Below are 9,324 nucleotides of genomic sequence, written 5' to 3'. Positions count from 1 at the left end.
CCAGCAATGATTTCATGGATATGAAATCAAAGCTGCAGGCAACAAAAATAAAAGTAAATAAGTGAAACTACATCAAACTAAAAAACTTCTGAACAGCAAAGAAGCAATCAACAGAGTGAAAGGCAATCTACTGAATAGGAGAAAATAGTTGCAAACCATATATTTGATCATGGGTTAATCTCCAAAATATATAAGGAGTTCCTACAACTCAATAGCAAAACACACACACACATGCATGCATGCACACACACACACACACACACACACACACACATGCACAAATAACCCAATTTTTAAAAATGGGCTTAGTGATTGAATAGACATTTCTCCAAAGAAGACATACAAATGACAAACAGGTATATGAATAAATGCTCAATGTCGCTAATCATCAGGAAAAAGTGAATCAAAACCACAGTGAGATATCATCTCACACTCACTATTATGAAAAAAGGCAAAAGTCAGCAAGCGTTGGTGAGGATGTGGAGAAAACTGAACGCTAGCATGCTTGCTGGTAGGAATGCAAAATGGTGCAGCTGCTATAGAAAACAGTATGAAAACTCCTCAAAAACTTAAGAATAGAATTACTATATGATCCAGCAATCCCACTTCTAGGTATTTATCCAAAAGAATTGAAATCAGGACCCCGAAGAGATAGTAGCACTCCCATGTTCATTGCAGCACTATACGCAATAGTCAAAAGGTGGAAACAACCTAAATGTCCACGGACAGATGAATGGATAAAAAAAAGTGATACATACATGCAATGAAATACTATTCAGCCTGAATTTAAAAAAGAAGGAATCCTGAGAAAGAAAAACGTGTGACAACATGGATGAACCTTGAGGACCTTCATGCTAAATGAAATATAAGCCAGTCTCAGGAAGACAAATACTGTATGATTCCACTTATATGAGGATACCCCACTTATATGAGGTATCTAAAATAGTCAAATTCATAGAATCAGAGAGTATAATGGTGATTGCCAGGGGCTGGGGGAAGGAGGAAATAGGAGTTACTCATTAAAGACCATAAAGTTTCAGTTAAACAGGATGAATACACTCTAGAAACCTGCTGTACAACATTGTACCTATAGCCAACAATGACGTATGTACACTTAAAAATTTAGGAAGGTAGATCTCATGTTAACTGTTCTTACCACAATAAAATAAAATCTTTCTTAAAAATTCTATTCGTAAGTTTCATATAAGACCACCTGCTACTAACATAGCAAATCTATTAGCCTAAGTGCAAGTCCCTGCTTTCATGAGCCTGCCTTTGGCCTAGTTTCAGGGACACATATGACACCTTAGCAGGCTGGGCACCATCTCTTGATCAATGTTGTGCTCTTTGGGCAAGAGAAAGAGAACTTAAGAGGAATAAAACATTCCCAATAGAGCCAAAGCCCCACGTGCCCTCCCTGTTTCTAGTTCTCCACCCCCAAAGTGTATAACTTATCATTCCATCCATTTCTTTCTTTTACTACATACTACTTACGTATGTATCCCTAAAGCAATGCACGGTAGTGTTTTGCTTGATTTTTTGGGCAATCTTACTGCACATGTTCTGAAACTTGCTTCTTTCTCTCAACATTGTGTTCTTATCCCTTCATTTTCACTATCACTTTTTTTCCATTCTCCTGTTAACAGACACTTAGGTCCTTTCCAACTCTGGGTATTAGAAATACTGTTATAAACACTCTATTCTGTTTTCACATACATAAGAATATGGAATGTGTATGGAGGGCCACGTTCTAAATGAGTTTTTTGCCTGTGTGACCTGCAATGCAGGCTCATCTATCTCAGCCTAGAAGTCAAACCATAACATCAGAGGCGAATATCCTGGAATATTTGACTGTATTTTTGACCCCTCTAGAATTTTCTCACCAAGGAACATCTGGACATTTTAAGTAAATCCCAAACGACAAATGCATGCATTGGAGTTTAACATGTTTTTGAAGCACTCCATATCATACCTGATGATTTATTGGTCTGTCTTTCCCCTCTTGGTGTTGTCTCTATGGTGAGATCTTTGAATACACATTCTGCTTCTTTCATTTCTGTAGCCCTAGAACCTGTTCAGCACATTTTGAATGAAAAGCAAACGAATGGACATCTTTCAGTAAGAGGACGGAATCACTGGCTCCCTTTTCTGTCCCATAAGGCTGAGGAGAGGATGAGGATGCATCTCAGTGGGAAGAATTCAGCACCACCTCCCTGCTCAAAGGAGTCACTCTAAAGCGTGTAGAAGAGAACCTCTCCCCCGGCTACAAGAACCATGAAGGGAACACGTGATGTTGCCTATACTCAGGACATATAAAAAACACAGTTTGACTTTCTGTGACTTTCTGGAATTTGGTGTTAGAATTAAGTTCAAGGGACATGACATTGCCCTTGATTTTCATATTCTTCTAGAAGCACATAGGGCTGAAGTTCAGGAGGTGGGAACCAAGGGAGGGACAGAGAATCATAGATGCCCAAGAAATCTGAATATGAAATCAGTCCACAAAGTCTACAAAATACACTTTTAGCTAAAATCGCATATGGGAAATCTTGAAATTAGGCCAAAAAGACAATTTACATTTGAAATCAATCAATCAATTTTAAAAACAGGACCAGCTTTAATAAAGCCAGTGAGTCAACAGATTTTATTGAGCACCTATTATCTGCCAGCACTAGAAATACACTGGTGAGCCAGAGAGGCACAGGCCCTGTCCTCATGGAGCTCACAGTCTGATGGAGACAGATAGATGTGAAATCAACTATTATAAGTAATTAATAAAACACTTGTTCATTAAAATGTCTGAAATCATTCCCAAAATTATTGACTGAAAAAAAGTGACATGGGTACGGGTAAGAACAAAATGAATCACGCTTTATATCTGAAAATATGTTCATGACATAGGTGACCAAATTCTTGAAGAACATGCTTTCTTACTTGGCTCCAGTCATATTTGATGGAATGCAAATTCTTGGAAAATGCTTTGGCATGCTGTCTGGGAAGAGTTTCCTCATGTATGGAACTGGCCTGAATGAGGGCCACCAGCTGAGTATGTTTTTCTCCCATTGGTTAGCTGATGAGGACAGGCCCAGATACATAATACAGTATTGCTGGGTCTTCAAAGAGGCTGAATTTATAATAAATAGTTTGAAATAATAAATCATCTAACCTCATTTTCCTCCTCTTTCACTCACCTCAGAAACTACTGAATCAGAGGCCACTTTTTACACTTAATCCTGCCACCAAATAAAAGTGCAAGCACAAAATTCCATCTCGACAACCTCAACAGAGGTATTCCTTGTCTTTAAAATCCCACATTATGCTGGGAAAAACACAAAGTCCTATAAATAAGGTAAGGAAACAGATTGGCTCCTATTTCCAAGGACTCTGACTAGGTCAGGCAGGGAAGCCTGAGCCTGCTGTGTTAAACAATTGAGCAGTAGGTAAGACCGGCTTTAGGAAGCTGCTGTGGGCAGTGGTGGGCAGGGGTTTAGGGAAAAGAAGTGACTGGACAAACAAACAATCCAGGTGGAAGGTACTAAATGTCTGGCCAATAACCTGGGGCTCACACGTGGACTCCATGCTTCAGAAGGACTTGGCAGGGTGGATGCAGAGGGTACATACTGTGGGTTGCTACAGAAGACAGGGCAAGACCCATGGCTGGAAATCACAGGAGGCAAATATAAGCTCAGTACAGGAAGGAACCTTGGAGCAACTCAATGGAATGGATAACTTCTTTAGAGAGTGAGCTTTCCATCACTGGACATATTCAACTGGAAGCTGCCGGAGGACTCATCGGAGAGGGTATAGATGGGATCCCTCAACCTCCAAAGTTCCTCTCTTTTTTTATTTTATAATAACTATAGAGTATAACCTTTAATTTTTTAGATTTTATTTCTTTATACAGCAGGTTCTTATTAGTTATCTATTTTATACATATTAGTGTATATATGTCAATCCTAATCTCCCAATTCATCCCACCACCACCACCCCCACTTTCCCCCCTTGGTGTCCATACGTTTGTTCTCTGCATCTGTGTCTCTATTTCTGCCCTGCAAACCGGTTCATCTGTACCATTCTTTGAGATTCCACATATATACATTAATACACTATATTTGTTTTTCTCTTTCTGACTTACTTCACTCTGTATGACAGTCTGTAGGTGCATCCACATCTCTACAAATGACCCAGTTTTGTTCCTTTTTATGGCTGAGTAATATTCCATTGTATATATGTACCATACCTTCTTGATCCATTTGTCTGTTGATGGGCATTTAGGTTGCTTCCATGACCTGGTTATTGTAAATAGGGCGACAATAAACATTGTGGTGCATGTGTCTTTTTGAATTATGGTTTTCTCTGGGTATATGCCCAGTAGTGGGGTTGCTGGGTCATATGGTAATTCTATTTTTAGTTTTTTAAGGAAACTCCATACTGTTCTCCATAGTAGCTGTATCAATTTACATTCACACCAACAGTGCAGGAGGGTTCCCTTTTCTCCACACCCTCTCCAGCATTTGTTGTTTGTAGATTTTCTGATGATGCCCATTCTAACCAGTGTGAGGTGATACCTGATTGTAGTGCTTTTTGTTGTTGTTGTTGTTTTTTGGTTGCATCTGACCTTCATTGTTGGGTCTTCACTGAGTGCACTGTTGTTGCACTCAGTCTTTCTCTAGTTGCTGCGAGTAAGGGTTACTCTTCATTGCAGTGCACGGGTGTCTCATTGCAGTGGCTTCTCTTGTTTCAGAGCTCAGGCTCTAGGTGTGTGGGCTTCAGTACTTTTGGCACATGGGCTCATGTGTTTGTGTTTCTTACATTTCTTTCCCTGTAGTTGATATGTAGTCTCATAGCATTGTGATTGGAAAAGATGCTTGATATGATTTCAATTTTCTTCAATTTACTGAGGCTTGATTTGTGACCCAAGATGTGATCTATCCTGGAGAATGTTCCATGCACACTTGAGAAGAAAGTATAATCTGCTGTTTTCGGATGGAATGTCCTATAAATATCAATTAAATCTATCTGGTCTACTGTGTCCTTTAAAGCTTGTTTTTCCTTATTAATTTTCTGTCTGGATGATCTGTCCATTGGTGTAAGTGAGGTGTTAAAGCCCCCCACTATTATTGTGTAACTGTCGATTTCCTCTTTTCTAGCTGTTAGCAGTTGCCTTATATATTGAAGTGCTCCTATGTTGGGTACATATATATTTATAATTGTTATATCTTCTTCTTGGATTGATCCCTTGATCATTATGTAGTGCCCTGCCTTGTCTCTTGTAACATTCTTTATTTTAAAGTCTATTTTATCTGATATGAGTATTGCTACTCCAGCTTTCTTTTGATTTCCATTTGCATGGAATATCTTTTTCCATCCCCTCCCTTTCAGTCTGTATGTGTCCCTAGGTCTGAAGTGGGTCTCTTGTAGACAGCATATATATGGCTCTTGTTTTTGTATCCATTCAGCAAGCCTGTGTCTTTTGGTTGAGGCATTTAATCCATTCACGTTTAAGATAATTATCGATATGTATGTTCCTATTTCCATTTTAATTGTTTTGGGTTTGTTTTTGTAGGTCCTTTTCTTCTCTTGTGTTTCCCACTTAGAGAAGTTCCTTTAGCATTTGTTGTAGAGCTGCTTTGGTGGTGCTGAATTCTTTTAGCTTTTGCTTGTCTGTAAAGCTTTTGATTTCTCCATCAAATCTGAATGAGATCCTTGCTGGGTAGAGTAATCTTCATTGTAAGTTCTTCCCTTTCATCACTTTAAGTATATCATGCCACTCCCTTCTGGCTTGTAGAGGTTCTGCTGAGAAATCAGCTGTTAACCTTATGGGAGTTCTCTTGTATGTTATTTGTCATTTTTCCCTTGCTGCTTTCAATAATTTTTCTTTGTCTTTCATTTTTGCCAATTTGATTACTATGTGTCTCGGTGTGTTTCTCCTTGGGTTTATCCTGTATGGGACTCTTTGCACTTCCTGGACTTGAGTGGCTATTTCCTTTCCCATGTTAGGGAAGTTTTTGACTATAATCTCTTCAAATTTTTTTTTGGGTCCTTTCTCTCTCTCCTCTCCTTCTGGGACCCCTATAATGCGGATGTTGTTGCATTTAATGTTGTCCCAGAGGTCTCTTAGGCTGTCTTCATTTCTTTTCATTCTTTTTTCTTTATTCTGTTCTGCAGCAGTGAATTCCACCATTCTGTCTTCCAGGTCTCCTTATCCATTCTTCTGCCTCAGGTATTCTGCTATTGATTCCTTCTAGTGTAATTTTCATTTCAGTTATTGTATTGTTCATCTCTGTTTGTTTGTTCTTTAATTCTTCTAGATCTTTGTTAAACATTTTTTGCATCTTCTCGATCTTTGCTTCCATTCTTTTTCGAGGTCCTGTACCATCTTTACTATCATTATTCTGAATTCTTTTTCTGGAAAGTTGCCTATCTCCACTTCATTTAGTTGTTTTTCTGGGGTTTTATCTTGTTCCTTCATCTGGTACATAGTCCTCTGCCTTTTCATTTTGTCTATCTGTGAATGTGGTTTTCATTCCACAGGATGCAGGATTGTAGTTCTTCTTGCTTCCGCTGTCTGCCCTCTGGTGGATGGGGCTATCTAAGAGGCTTGTGCAAGTTTCCTGTTGGGAGGGACTGGTGGTGGGTAGAGCTGAGTGTTGCTTAGGTGGGCAGAGCTCAGTAAAACTTTAATCTGCTTGTCTGCTGATGGGTGGCACTGAGTTCCCTCTCTGTTGGTTGTTTGGCCAGAGGTGACCCAGCACTGGAGCCTACCCAGGCTCTTTGGTGGGGCTAGTGGCAGACTCTGGGAGGGCTCATGCCAAGGAGTACTTCCCAGAACTTCTGCTGCCAGTGTCCTCACGGTGAGCCACAGCCACCCCCCGCCTCTGCAGGAGACCCTCCAACACTAGCAGGTAGGTCTGGTTCAGTATTCTATGGGGTCACTTCTCCTTCCCCCTGGGGCCTGATGTGCACACTACGCTGCGTGTGCCCTCCAAGAGTGGGGTCTGTTTCCCCCAGTCCTGTTGAAGTCCAATCGAATCCCGCTAGCCTTCAAAGTCTGATTCTCTGGGAATTCCTCTTCCTGTTGCCAGATTGCCAGTTTGGGAAGCCTGATGTGGGTCTCAGAACTTTCACTCCAGTGGGTGGACTTCTGTGGTATAATTGTTCTCCAATTTGTGAGTCATCCACCCAGCAGTTATGGGATTTGATTTTATTGTGATTGCGCCCCTCCTACCATCTCACTGTGGCTTCTCCTTTGTCTTTGGATGTGGGGTATCTTTTTTGGTGAGTTTCAGTGTCCTCCTGTCGATGACTGTTCAGCAGTTAGTTGTGATTCCAGTGCTCTCGCAAGAGCGAGTGAGTGCACGTCCTTCTACTCCACCATCCTGAAAAAACCTCCGAGTCCAAAGTTCCTCTCTTGACTAGGATTTGGAGGCTCTGGGTGGATGGACCAACACTGTCTGATGGGCTTCTGGAAGGGAACACAATTGCTCATATAACACCGAGTCACTGAGTGTGACATCAAGCTTGCTAGCAATCCTCAGTGCAGCAACTCAAAGGGGGAGAGGAATGATGGGCAGGAGTAGGAAGTAGGAGGAAGGGGGTTGCTGGCCTGCGCCTTGATCAACACATCCTGGTCAAATGTCTCCTAAGGAATGTGGACACAAGTCACACTAGGGCCTGAGCATAAACCCAGCTCCTCTGTGTACATGAGGGAAGGGAGGCACTTTCTCATTCCCTCAAGATTACTGGGCACAGACTACCTTCCTCAGTGCAAGAAGACAGCCTAAAGTGTCTTTCTAAAGGCAAAGTAGGAGCATAGTAAAATGGCAAAATAGAGGAGGTTAAATATTCCCAGTTAGAGTCACTAAAAATCTCATCTAATTAGAAATGATCATACTTCTAACACATGTGGGAGCCTTGCTGGGTGTGGATGCAGCACTTGTGCTAAATTTGCCTCTTGGAAAGCCAGAAGCCTCAGAACTGCCCTCCTGAGTGGGGCTGTGCACACAAGGAGAGTGTGGAGTTAGAGGAAGAAGGAAGCTAGTGAAGGCACTCTCTACCTTCAAGAGGAAAAGAACTCTCTGTGTTCAAAAGACCAAGTTCTACCAAACACGTTGTTGATCTTAATGAGGGCAGAGACAGTTGAACACACAAAATCCAAAGTTAGTAGAAGGAAAGAAATCATAAAGAGCAGAGCAGAAATAAATGAAATAGAGACTAAAAAACAATAGAAAATATCAATGAAACTAAACTGGATCTTTGAAAAGATGAACAAAATTGATAAACCTTTAGCCGGACTCATCAAGGGAAAAAACTGAGAGGGCCCAAAGAAATAAAATTGGAAAAGAAAAAGGAGAAGTTACAACCAACACCAATGAGATACAAATCATCAGAGATTACTACAACTCTACACCAATGAAACGAACAACCTAGAAGAAATGGACGAATTCCTATGGGTCTTTGTTGCTGCACACGGGCTTCCTCTAGTTGCGGTAAGTCGCTGTAGTGTGAGGGCTTCTCATCGCGGTGGCTTCTCTTGTTGCGGAGCACGGACTCTAGGCATGCAGGCTTCAGTAGTTGTGGTTCATGGGCTCTAGAGCTCAGGCTCAATAGTTGTGGCGCACGGGCGTAGTTGCTCTGTGGCATGTGGGATCTTCCTGGACCAGGGCTTGAACCCATGTCCCCTGCATTGGCGGGCGGATGCTTAACCACTGTGCCACTAGGCAAGTCCCTATATGGGCAATTTATATATGTATATATATGTGTGTGTGTGTGTGTGTGTGTGTGTGTGTGTGTGTGTACATATATATATATATTTTGGCCACACTACGTGGCATGCAGGATACAGGATATTAGCTCCTTGACCAGGGATCAAACCCATGCCCCCTGCAGTGGAAGCACGGAGTCTTAACCATTGGACCACAGGGAAGTCCCTGGGCAATTAATCTATGACAGAGGAGGCAAGATATACAACAGGGAGAAGACAACCTCTTCAATAAATGATGCTGGGAAAACCGGATAGTTACGTGCAAAAGAATCAAAATGGACTACTCTTTCACATCATGTACAAAGATAAATTCAAAATGGATTAAAGACTTAAATGTAAGACTGAAGCCATAAAACTTCTAGAAGAAAACATAGGCAGTAGTCTCTTTGACATCACTCTTAGCAATATTTTTTGGATATGTCTCCTCAGGGCAAGGGAAGCAAAAGCAAAAATAAACAAATGGGACTATGTCAAACTAAAAAGCTTTTGCACAACGAAGAAGACTATCAACAACAAATAGGACACCTACTGAATGGGAGAGGATATTTGCAAATGATGTA

The sequence above is a fragment of the Tursiops truncatus genome, chromosome 13, assembly GCF_011762595.2.
Source record: "Tursiops truncatus isolate mTurTru1 chromosome 13, mTurTru1.mat.Y, whole genome shotgun sequence".
NCBI lineage: Eukaryota > Metazoa > Chordata > Mammalia > Artiodactyla > Delphinidae > Tursiops > Tursiops truncatus.
Note: the sequence above shows the minus strand (reverse complement) of the source record.